Raw genomic sequence first — 13,294 nt, forward strand, 5'->3', positions numbered from 1 at the left:
TCTGAGGCTGGTATTTTGTTTTGTTTAATGAATTTTGTTTTTATGTGGTTTCTTTTTGATTATCTTATCAGTAGCGGGTAGTTTATCTTATTAGTTCACGTTTTGTTGAGTTAGTAAGAGCTGAGGGAGGGAAGTAGTTGTCCGGAAGACTCACCCGTTCTGGTTTTGTTTGTCGGCAGACAGGTAAGAGCTGCAATCCGAGAACAGGGGTAGTCAGGGGCTTGCTTCCTTTAGTTTTTCCTACCAGCGATTTGTTATCCTTCATGTTTCGTTTATAAGTCATGTGAATGTTTTTTTTTTTATTATTTTGAGAATTATTCAATAAATGGAGGTGTCTTAAATTCATATCGGGTGTTGTGACTCTTTTATATGTTCGGCCTGTATATTTTTCGTTTATTTTTAAGCGAGCCACAAATCAGTTATGGGCCGTAACAATATATAATACAATTTTTGTCTCCCACTCACTATTACAAATCTACATCCCCATCTAGAAGTCTAAGAAGAAGCACTAGTGAGCAACTTTAAGATTGTTTGCCTCTTTAAGATGAATCGCTTTATGTATTGTGAAACATTTTTAACACAAATTTAATGTGGAACAGAAGCGCATTAAGCAACATCCACCAAACATCTCTCATGATTACATTTTTTTTTTCATATTTTAACCTTTAAAAATGAATTCTAAATGTTTTAAAAGGTGTAAGAAAATAACACAACATACATTTTTTTAAGAATATCTTTAATGTGTGTAGTTTTTATGTGTAATGTGCATAAATAGAAATCTACTAATATCTAATATTTCTACTTTTTTTTTTTTTTCTCTAATATCTAAGATTTCTGCTTTTTTTGTTTTTTTCTCTAATATCTAAAATTTCTACTTTTTTGTTTTTTTCTGTAATATGTAAGTTTTCTACTTTTTTTGTTTTTTTTCTCTAATATCTAAGATTTCTACTTTTTTAGTTTTTTCTCTAATATCTAAGTTTTCTACTTTTTTGTTTTTTCTTTAATATCTAAGATTTCTATTTTTTTTGTTTTTTCTGTAATATGTAAGTTTTCTACTTTTTTGTTTTTTTCTGTAATATCTAAGATTTTTACTTTTTGTTTTTTTCTAAGATTTCTACTTTTTTTGGTTTTTTTCTCTAATATCTAAGATTTCTACTTTTTTGTTTTTTTCTGTAATATCTAAGATTTCTACTTTTTTGTTTTTTTTCTTTAATATCTAAGATTTTTACTTTTTTGTTTTTTTCTCTAAGATTTCTACTTTTTTTGTTTTTTCTCTAATATCTAAGATTTCTACTTTTTTGGTTTTTTTCTGTAATATCTAAGATTTCTACTTTTTTTTTTTTCTTTAATATCTAAGATTTCTACTTTTTTTTTTTTTTTTTCTGTAATATCTAAGATTTCTACTTTTTTGTTTTTAATCTAAGATTTCTACTTTTTTGTTTTTTTCTCTAATATCTAAGATTTCTTTTTTTTGTTTTTTTCTAATATCTAAAATTTCTACTTTTTTGTTTTTTGTAAGTTTTCTACTTTTTTGTTTTTTTCTCTAATATCTAAGATTTCTACTGTTTTAGTTTTTTCTCTAATATCTAAGTTTTCTACTTTTTAGTTTTTTCTCTTTAATATCTAAGATTTCTATTTTTTTTGTTTTTTTCTGTAATATGTAAGTTTTCTACTTTTTTGTTTTTTCTGTAATATCTAAAATTTCTACTTTTTTGTTTTTTTCTGTAATATCTAAGATTTTTACTTTTTTTTTTTTTTCTCTAGATTTCTACTTTTTTTTTTTTTTCTAAGATTTCTACTTTTTTTTTTTTTTCTTTAATATCTAAGATTTCTACTTTTTTTCTGTAATATCTAAGATTTCTACTTTTTTCTGTAATATCTAAGTTTTCTACTTTTTTTAGTTTTTTCTGTAATATCTAAGATTTCTACTTTTTGTTTTTTTCTTTAATATGTAAGTTTTCTACTTTTTTTTTTTTTTTTCTGTAATATCTAATATTTCTACTTTTTTGTTTTTTCTGTAATATCTAAGTTTTCTACTTTTTTTGTTTTTTTCTGTAATATCTAAGATTTCTACTTTTTTTTTTTTCTCTAAGATTTCTACTTTTATTTGTTTTTTCTCTAAGATTTCTACTTTTTTTTTTTTTTCTCTAAGATTTCTACTTTTTTTTTTTTTCTTTAATATCTAAGTTTTCTACTTTTTTTTGTTTTTTCTAATATCTAAGATTTCTACTTTTTTTGTTTTTTTCTCTAATATGTAAAATTTCTACTTTTTTTTTTTTTTCCTAAGATTTCTACTTTTTTTTGTTTTTTTCTCTAATATCTAAGATTTCTACTTTTTTTTGTTTTTTTCTCTAAGTTTTCTATTTTTTTTTGTTTTTTCTCTAATATCTAAGATTTCTACTTTTTTTTAGTTTTTTCTCAAGATTTCTACTTTTTTGTTTTTTTTCTAAGATTTCTACTTTTTTGTTTTTTCTAATATCTAAGATTTCTACTTTTTTGTTTTTTCTAAGATTTCTACTTTGTTTTTTCTAATATCTAAGATTTCTACTTTTTTGTTTTTTCTCTAATATCTAAGATTTCTACTTTTTTTGTTTTTTTTCCTAAGATTTCTACTTTTTTTTGTTTTTTTCTCTAATATCTAAGATTTCTACTTTTTTTTTTTTTTTAATACTAAGTTTTCTATTTTTTTTTTTTTTTCTCTAATATCTAAGATTTCTACTTTTTTGTTTTTTTCTCTAAGATTTCTACTTTTTTTGTTTTTTTTTCTCTAAGATTTCTACTTTTATTTGTTTTTTTCTCTAAGATTTCTTTTTTGTTTTTTCTCTAAGATCTAAGTTTTCTACTTTTTTTTTCTGTAATATCTAAGATTTCTACTTTTTTGTTTTTTTTTCTAATATCTAAGATTTCTACTTTTTTTTTCTGTAATATTAAGATTTTTACTTTTTTGTTTTTTTTTTCTCTCTAATATCTAAGATTTCTATTTTTTTATTTTTTTCTGTAATATCTAAGATTTCTACTTTTTTGTTTTTTTCTCTAAGATTTCTACTTTTTTGTTTTTTTCTTTAATATCTAAGTTTTCTACTTTTTTTTTTTTTTTCTGTAATATCTAAGATTTCTACTTTTTTGTTTTTTTCTAATATCTAAGATTTCTACTTTTTTTTTTTCTGTAATATTAAGATTTTTACTTTTTTTTTTTTTTTCTAATATCTAAGATTTCTACTTTTTTTTTTTTTCTGTAATATCTAAGATTTTTACTTTTTTTTTTTTTTTCTCTAAGATTTCTACTTTTTTGTTTTTTCTCTAAGATTTCTACTTTGTTTTTTTCTCTAATATCTAAGTTTTCTACTTTTTTTGTTTTTTCTTTAATATCTAAGTTTTCTACTTTTTTACTTTTTCTCTAAGTTTTCTACTTTTTTTTTTTCTTTAATATCTAAGTTTTCTACTTTTTTTAGTTTTTTTCTCTAATATGTAAAATTTCTACTTTTTTTTTTTTTTCTAAGATTTCTACTTTTTTTGTTTTTTTCTCTAATATCTAAGATTTCTACTTTTTTTTGTTTTTTTTCTCTAAGATTTTTACTTTTTTTGTTTTTTTCTCTAAGATTTCTACTTTTTTGTTTTTTCTCTAAGATTTCTACTTTGTTTTTTTTCTAATATCTAAGATTTCTACTTTTTTTGTTTTTCTCTAATATGTAAAATTTCTACTTTTTTGTTTTTTTCCTAAGATTTCTACTTTTTTTTTTTTTTTCTGTAATATCTAAGTTTTCTACTTTTTTGTTTTTTTCTCTAAGATTTCTACTTTTTTTTTTTTTTTAATATCTAAGATTTCTACTTTGTTTTTTTCTTTTTTCTACTTTTTTAGTTTTTTCTTTAATATCTAAGTTTTCTACTTTTTTTGTTTTTTCTCTAATATCTAAGATTTCTACTTTTTTTTTTTTCTCTAAGATTTCTACTTTTTTTTTTTTTTTCTCTAAGATTTCTACTTTTTTGTTTTTTCTCTAAGATTTCTACTTTTTTGTTTTTTTCTCTAAGATTTCTACTTTTTTTGTTTTTTCTTTAATATCTAAGTTTTCTACTTTTTTTAGTTTTTTTCTCTAATATCTAAGTTTTCTACTTTTTTGTTTTTTTTTTAATATCTAAGTTTTCTACTTTTTTTTTTCTCTAGTTTTTTTCTCTAATATCTAAGATTTCTACTTTTTTGTTTTTTTCTCTAATATGTAAAATTTCTACTTTTTTTGTTTTTTTTTCTAAGATTTCTACTTTTTTTAGTTTTTTCTGTAATATCTAAGTTTTCTACTTTTTTTGTTTTTCTGTAATATCTAAGTTTTCTACTTTTTTGTTTTTTTCTCTAATATCTAAGATTTCTACTTTTTTTGTTTTTTCTCTAAGATTTCTACTTTTTGTTTTTTTCTAATATCTAAAATTTCTACTTTTTGTTTTTTTCTGTAATATCTAAGTTTTCTACTTTTTTTGTTTTTTTTCTCTAATATCTAAGATTTCTACTTTTTTTGTTTTTTCTCTAAGTTTTCTACTTTTTTGTTTTTTCTTTAATATCTAAGTTTTCTACTTTTTTTGTTTTTCTCTAATATCTCAGATTTTTACTTTTTTGTTTTTTCTCTAAGATTTCTACTTTTTAGTTTTTTTTTTTTAATATCTAAGTTTTCTACTTTTTTTAGTTTTTTCTGTAATATCTAAGTTTTTACTTTTTTGTTTTTTTCTCTAAGATTTCTACTTTTTTGTTTTTCTTTAATATCTAAGTTTTCTACTTTTTTTAGTTTTTTCTCTAATATCTAAGTTTTCTACTTTTTTTAGTTTTTTCTCTAATATCTAAGTTTTCTACTTTTTTTAGTTTTTTTCTCTAATATCTAAGATTTCTACTTTTTTTTTTTGTTTTTTCTCTAATATCTAAGATTTCTACTTTTTGTTTTTTCTCTAAGATTTCTACTTTTTTAGTTTTTTCTGTAATATCTAAGTTTTCTACTTTTTTGTTTTTTCTCTAATATCTAAGTTTTCTACTTTTTTGTTTAATATGTAAGTTTTCTACTTTTTTTTTTGTTTTTTCTGTAATATCTAAGTTTTCTACTTTTTTTTTGTTTTTTCTCTAATATCTAAGATTTCTACTTTTTTGTTTTTTTCTAAGTTTTCTACTTTTTTTGTTTTTTTCTAATATCTAAGTTTTCTACTTTTTTTTTGTTTTTTTCTAATATCTCAGATTTTTACTTTTTTTCTCTAAGATTTCTACTTTTTTGTTTTTCTTTAATATCTAAGTTTTCTACTTTGTTTTTTTCTGTAATATCTAAGATTTCTACTTTTTTTTTTTTTTTCTCTAATATCTAAGATTTCTACTTTTTTGTTTTTTTTTCTCTAAGTTTTCTACTTTTTAGTTTTTCTTTAATATCTAAGTTTTCTTTTTTTGTTTTTTTCTTTAATATCTAAGTTTTCTACTTTTTTTGTTTTTTTTCTGTAATATCTAAGATTTCTATCTACTCTTCTATCTACTTCTACTATAAATGTTTCTCTAATATATACTAATATCTAAGCATTATTCCAGAAAGTAAGCGTATAAATCTTCGTTCATCTTCTTGGTTTCCACTGGTTTCAGTTTCTTTCTTATGTTGTTCGAAGGCTGGGTACGTGGCATCAGCTTTTTTCCAGGCTGCAATATAGACGAGATTTAACTCACGCTACTGATTCACGTTACAATATTTAATAAGCAAAGCCAAAGTACTGGACATGTATTGCTGGTTCTGTGCACCACTTACTACTCTCAGCGGTTGAGAAAGTGATCTCTCCAGTCTTTTCTGCCTCCGTTCTTCAAATAAAGCTTCACGTCTGAGGCGTTCCTCTTCCTGCTCCTGTGAAAGAGAAAAAAAATAGGTTTTAAAGAGCCACTCAATCCTGTACTGAACTGCTGATGATCACCCGTCAGCTTGTAGCTATGCATTCATTTATTTTACCTGTCTTTATTTTGTTTTGCAAATCTGCTTTTGTAATTTGCAGAGGTCCTCAGGAGGTATGTGTTCCGTCGAATCAAGAAAGACAGAAATACATTCCTCGAGGTGGAGCATCGTAATTAATGGATACACATCCCAGAAATCCGGCAAGCCATAGCTCTCCGTGACCTTCCCGAGCTCCTCACACAACTTTTTGTTCTCTGCCCGTTTCTGGTGAGACAGACAGAAAGGATGAGCTCGAGCTCGAACGCTGACAGAGATCTCGCAGTCTCTTACTACATTCGGACGCTTGCAGGACGCTTACTCGGATTCTTCTGGAGACCCGTTTTTATTTGCCATCTCCAGATTTGCTTTCACTTGATTATATTCCTTGTGCTTTTCTTGAATGCAGAGAGTAAGCCTCTGTATCTCCTCCTCCATGCGGACTCTATTCCTTTCACTGGACAAAAACAAACATACAAAGGCAAAACTCAGAGGGTCTTGGGTTTCCTCAGATTGGAGACTATTAAGAAATCAAACTTACTTACTTTTTTTTCTTTTCGTCCCTGTTGTCCTGGAACAACTTTTTCTTTTCCTCTTTTTTGGACATCAATCTCTTATTCTTAAAGTATAACCGTTCAGAGTCCAGATGTCTAGTCCTGTCCTCTTCCGTTTTGCGCTCGTCGTCTTCTTTCCACTGCATCTCTTCAATTTCTTTTATGTCTTCAACTCGACAGATTTTTCTGTAACGGAGATGGTTATAAATAATAGTATGTGAAGCAGCATCTTCGCTTTCAGGACGTGCAGGAATAATTGTGCATACTAACATGACGGCGCTTACCTTTGAAGAGCTTTTCCCTTTTTTTCTAATTTGAGCCTCTTCTCTAGTAATTCCTGAGCCCTGAAACATGACCGTGTGAGTATAAGCACCTGGCAATTGAAACTGCTTTATTTACAAGGACCACAAAAGCGTGGTTTCTAAATTTAAAAGTGACAACTAAATACTTTTCTGGAGCTCAAGGGATTTGCGTCTTTGTAGGAGACCAAGAAATTGGCCTGGTCTTGTTTTGCTTCAATCTCCATTTGGGACATTTCTCTTTCCTCTGCAGAATATTGTTGAGCTCTAGTACGCAGAATCCTTTTGTTTTCTTCTGTAAAAAACTGAGAATAGAACAGAAAAAAGAAATTAGGAGAGTACAGACACACAATCCACATCCACACAAGAGCAGTGGATATTTCACTACGTGTACAATTTAAAAGATTAATCACTCTCAAAAGAAAGGTTTTTGTGTTCCATGATATATGTGCGTATGTATATAGGCTATAAAATATAAGAATGTGAATACACTGACAGTATGAACACAAATAAAGTACACATTAAGTTGATATGGATGAATCAAAACATGCTAAATTAGCTTACGTTCAAGCGAGCAGCTTTTCTAATATCCTCGTTGTACTCCGAGATGCTTTGACACTTGGTCTTCTGCACACTGAGTTGTGGAAGGATGGTTTTGCTTCGGGGTCCTGATGCGGGGCGTTTCTGTCGTCCCTCTCTAAGGAACTGCCTGACTTCTTCCCCTGTTTTGTCCTCCCTGCATCGGAGACCAAAGTACTGAAACTTTTCTTCAGCACTGAGGCTGGATCCGTTCCCCTTCTTCTTAGGGCGGCGGATGTGGGCGCAGTCCTGCATAACATCGCATTTATTTCATGTTAGCACTCATGAAGGAACTTGTGTCTACTTCACACTGCAATCAAACTTAGAAAACGGGTTTGAGGTTGTTTTAACAGCTCACCTCCGGCAGGGAAGCTCCGTGGATGGGGAAGCTTCACAGTCTGCATTCGGCTGGAGATTGTGGTGATGTTGCTCATCTTAGTGGTGTGCTGTTGAGCTCTCGCACAGGTTTGGAGCCTGAGCTTGCGGAATTCGTTACAGTTCATTTTCAGGTTAAAAAGGGCTGAAAAGTACAACTGTATGATCTGAAATAGATACGGCTGCAGGCTGAACGCTAATGCAGATTCACAATCAGGCGCTGATCTGGAATCTAACGTTGATCAAAAGCCAACCGACACGAAATCAAACCGGTTTCTCTGATCAGGCCGAGAAGTTCTAAAAGCCATCGGTGCAGTGACGTCACAACCAGAAAGAAGTCACGCGCCACGGATCGTTGGATTCGAAATAGAATTCTTTTCGTTTTGTTTCAAAAGTTTAAACAGCTCGTGTATATAGGCAGCCCAGGAGAGTCCAGAATCAAAATAACCCACTTGTAAAAATATATTAATCCTCTGCGTCTGCGCTCGTGCAAATACACAGGATACTGACCGAATCGTGTCTCAGGAAATACTGAGCACATGTTGGCTCTGCTTGATAAGTGATGAGCGTGACAGCGGAACTGTCTTGTATTCTTGTTTCATAAAGCTACAGTTTAATAAAAGTAATTCAAAAGCCCACCTGTTGATCGTTTTGCTCGCACCTCCGGGAACCACTGTAAAAACGTCAAAGTTCTGTTGCTTTATTCGGGCACGTGTATTAATCACGCCGAGAAACAACCACGTTAGTTATTAGTTGATAACGTATATAGGTCGGATCTCTCGTCAGCATGATATTTCTCAATGCCAAATCAATTTATAAATCATACCTAGGTCGATAATGTGAAGCTGATTCCAGACTGCTTCAGCACACGCCCGGTAATGCTAATACTCAGTACTGAGCGTCAAGCAGACCTGTGTCGATTCAGTTAAGCCTTTTAAAATGCTTTTTATGTAAAAAGGAAACTATAACACTACAAGGATATACTTTTAAAGAGCAAAAGAGTAAAAAATGGCCAACGATTATTATAATATCTACAGTAACTCAATTGCGCATTATTCAGTAAATGCAGATAGTAACACCTACTTTGTTCTGCGTAACGAAAGTGCTCATATTATGCCGTATCGGAGCTAATTGCAAAAGTTATATATTACAGTAACGTATTACTTTTTTTCCTGTAACGCAGTAGTGTAATGAATTACTACTACGTTTTAAGCAATATTTTGCATGTACACGTTCAGTAAGGCTTGCGTTACAAGAAAACATTTCGCCCGCAAGACATGAACAAATCAAAAAGTTCTATTTCCTGTTAGTGAATAGACTTGCTGGGGAACTTTTATACTCGTAACGCTTAATGATTCAGCCTCTGAGCTCGGCGGTCCGAGGCTATTGGCAGGAAGTTCGCGGTAAGCCCTGGCGCGCATTGGAAACGCGGCAAATGGATGAAAACGGCGCGAGACGGTACGTGCGCGCAATATTTCGATTTTGTCCGAGATGAGGACAAGAACGTTATTGTCAAATGCAACTTTGTATTAGCAAGATCCCCGTGAGGTAAGCTAACGTTTGCATGATGACCAGGTAGAATTCTGTATAATCTAGTTCAGGAATGGGACCGTTTTGTATTTAAATACCTTTGAAAAACATTAAATGTATTTTGTATTTAAATGCGTTTAATCTCAGTATTTTCATATATTCAAGCTAAAATACTTTTTACCAATTAACCTTCTTATTAGGCTGCATTAATGGGCAGTATTTTGAGTACATCCATAGAAAAATAAAAAATACTATTATTTTGTAATATTGTATTTGAATGCATTTAATCTTGTATTTATTTTTGTATAGCCTAATACAATAAATCAGCCGTCTAATAAATAGGTTGATTGGCAAAATGCAAAGATTAAATTAAAATAAATATTATTTTTGAATTTCAAATACATAAGTCGGAACGGGCAATAAATATGCGTATGTGTGATTTTTAGCATAGCATGATCATGAACTGGAATTTTAATATTTGTGTATTTATCTTATTTTTTTCAGCATGTCCTGCCATGCAGAACAACAACACTCGCCAAGGAACTGGTTAGGAGCTATTCTGGCGTGGAAACAGAGCTAAAGAAATCAGTTGACGAACAGTAGTTTGTCAACAACTGCAGACATTTGGACTGAATACGACAAGAGCTTTTTGGGGGTGACGGTCCATTGGATTGATTCAGAGACGCTGCAACGGAAGAAGGCTGCTATCGCTTGTCGTAGGTTCAGAGGTAGACACGCATATGATGCAATTGCATATAAACTTGAGGATATTTTTTCCCAGTATGGATTAACTACTGAAATAGGGACAGCATGTGTGACAGACAATGGCAGCAACTTCATTGAAGCATTTAAGGAATACCAACAAGTTGAAGAAGAGGAGGTAGAGGAGGATGATGGGGAAGTGGCCTTCACCGATCTCTACAGCGTTCTCACTGGAGGATATGATGAGGATACCCAGCAAGGGCTGTGTGCTTCCTGCACATTCCAGATGTGCAGCTCACACACTTAACCAACATTGAGATTGGCAAATGGTTGGCATCAAACCCAGAATCCAGAGGTGTTTACCACAGTTCTACAGCTAAGTGTTCAGCACTGTGGACCAAAGCTAGCCGGTCCACAGTTGCATCTGAGTTCCTAGATAAGATCAGTGAATGGAAGCTGATTGTGCCTTCAGTAACCCGGGGGAACTCATTTTATGATGCTTATCTTTGGGTCGTAGAAATGCCACTAACTGATATTAACAATCTATGCGCACAGCTTCAGGGAATTCCAGTTTCTGACGGAATACTGTACCGTTATGAAGCCTTTCAGCATTGCATTGACATCCTACAAGGTGAGGAAACAACTTTTTTATTTTATTTTTTCTATGGGGCACTTCAACCAACACTTGAAGTTCTAATAGCCAAAACCTTAGCGATGCAAAATGGCCTTTCACAAATGACCACTGGGTTGCCGGAAGTAATTGTGGGAGCAATTAAAACTCGCTTTGCCACAACAATTGACTCCAAGGAAGCTCTACTGGCCGCCGCCTTGCTGCCCAAGTTGAAACTGCGCTGGGTAAAAGAGGAAACCAGAAGAGATCACCTCAGGTATCTCCTCACCACTGAGTGTCGCTCCCTAACAGTACAAGAGGTCCTCACTTCCTGTGAGCAACCCCTATGATTGATGCTCCTCAACCTGCTGCAGTCACTTCCTGTGAGGATGACTTCTTTTCATTCAATGTACAGCCCAATGGCATGGCTGATGCACATGGCAGAGATGACATCTTTTTTTTTTCTGGTAATGGAAAGCCTGCATCAGTTTCCAAGAATTAAAACAATTTCACTATGCTATAATGCACCAACACCATCCAGTGCACCGGTTGAAAGACTTTTCAGCCTTGGGAGTATGGTACTCACCCCAAAACGCTTTCAGCACCTTATTCTTATGCGCTTTGACAGATATTTCAGTCAAGGGGGTATAATGGAATAGGCTAGCTATGTCTGACCATTACTGACGGTTTTTGAGTTTGATTATTGATTCATATTTGCTGTCAGGCCATGTGGGCCCAAACATCTTAATTTCAGTTTTGTATTTCTAAGATGTTTCATTTTTATATTTTGTTGGACTTCCCTTTTTACTGACTTTTTTTTCCCCCCCAAATTGTACTTAAATGACTGAACCATATTTTCTGTTAGGCCTTGTAGACTCAAGCACTTTAATTTCATTTTTGTATTGAAAGGTGTGTCTACTTCTATAGTTTCATAGAGCCAATAGCTATCTGTCTTGTTGTTGTTGCCTAAGTGGATTAATTTAGTCTTTTTAGAGGCATTTAGATCTCTGTTTGATCTGTTTTCTTTTTAAGCAGTTAGGCTATGTTTAGCCTATATGTTTATTTCTATGGTCTAAAAACCTGTATTTCTATGATTTCATGTGTTTCTATGATACAACCTGTGTTGTTAAAAAAGCGCTATATAAAAAAATAAAATGACTGAGGTCGAGGGGTTGGTCCGTCCTCTAATTGTAATTTATGGCTATTTGGGGCATGTTATTACAATATACAGAGTATCAGAGCCGGGCAGACATTTTGAGGGGCACTGACTCAAACTAAAACAGGGTTGATAAGGGGGTGGGTGCATGTTAATACAAATTATTATACTATCAGTCAAATGTTTTTGAATATTGTTTTTTTTTTTACGTTTAGTGCTTTTTTGTTTTGTTTTTCTTCAGAATCCTCCTCTGCTCACCAAGCTTGCATTTGTTTAAACCAAATTACAGCAAAACAGTATTATTCATTATTATTATTATTATTTTAATTTACTGATTTCTATTTTAATATTTTTACATTTATTTTATTCACATTGTCCTTCCGAAATCATTATAATATTCTGATTTACTGTTCAAGAAACACATTTTTCAGGGTTGTTTGATGAATATAAATATCCAAAGATTAAATTAAAACTGATGAAGACTTTATGATAAATTGAGAATTTACAATGTTACAAAAGAATATTTTTCAGACAAATGCTGTTCTTTAGAACTTTCTATTCATCAAAGAAACCTGACAGCAATTTTACTCAACTGTGTCAACATAATACTACCAATAAATGTTTTTGAGCAGCAAATAAGAATATCATAATATTCTTAGGGATCGTGTGACTGGAGTAATTTAAAATCACAGTAATCCATTAATTTAATATATTCAAATAGAATATATAGAATGAAATAACTACTTCAGGTCTGGGCTGATAGGGGTGGGTTTTGCTGAGAGGGGCACCTCAGCCAATGAGGGCAGAGTATGTTTTTACGATAGGATTCTGCCGGTAGGCTATATTTAAGGCTTACAAAACTTTACTTGGTCTTAAAAAGTCTTTAAAAAGTCCAATTTATCCTTCAGCTTTTAAACAGTTCAGCTTTTCAGTTGTAATCTGCCTTGCCACAATGTGCGTTAAATCTTTTTTTTTTTTTTTTTTTTTTTAAGCTATTAAAAAGTTAAGATGACATTGGAATTTTAAGTTGGAGGACATAACCTGATTTGCTCTATGCTATTTTTGTTTGATATGTTCTTGAAGTATCAAAAGAAGATCGGTTAACAATACAAGTTGTTAAGCCAGTTAGAAACATCTTTTAAAGCAATTAGTGATTTCTGTAAATGAAGACCGATGATTTGTGAGCACGCATTTGTTTGCTTGCCTTTGTGCCATTGCTGACCTTTCACCTTTTCCCCCCGAATAGACCATCTTGTTCCTCTGCGTGAGGTTTTTAGATACAAAGATGCTTTTTAAATGTACAATGCGTTTTAATGAAAAATACATTTAAATAAAACCCAAAGAATGCAAAACAAAAGGCCCTTAGAGGAAAACGTTTGGCTGTTTAGTTTTCTTCCCTGTGTCGTTCTCAAAATGAGAAACCACCAGACTGAGACTTCTGTGTTTGTTTTTCCAGAAGAGCTCACGGTGAGAGGGAGCAGCACAAGACCTCAAGATGCACCACATGTAGCTCTGGGGTCTGCAAGCTGGAATTCAACCCATGTCTGTGGATGCAA

Source organism: Puntigrus tetrazona, chromosome 11, assembly GCF_018831695.1.
Source record: "Puntigrus tetrazona isolate hp1 chromosome 11, ASM1883169v1, whole genome shotgun sequence".
In the NCBI taxonomy this organism is placed as follows: domain Eukaryota; kingdom Metazoa; phylum Chordata; class Actinopteri; order Cypriniformes; family Cyprinidae; genus Puntigrus; species Puntigrus tetrazona.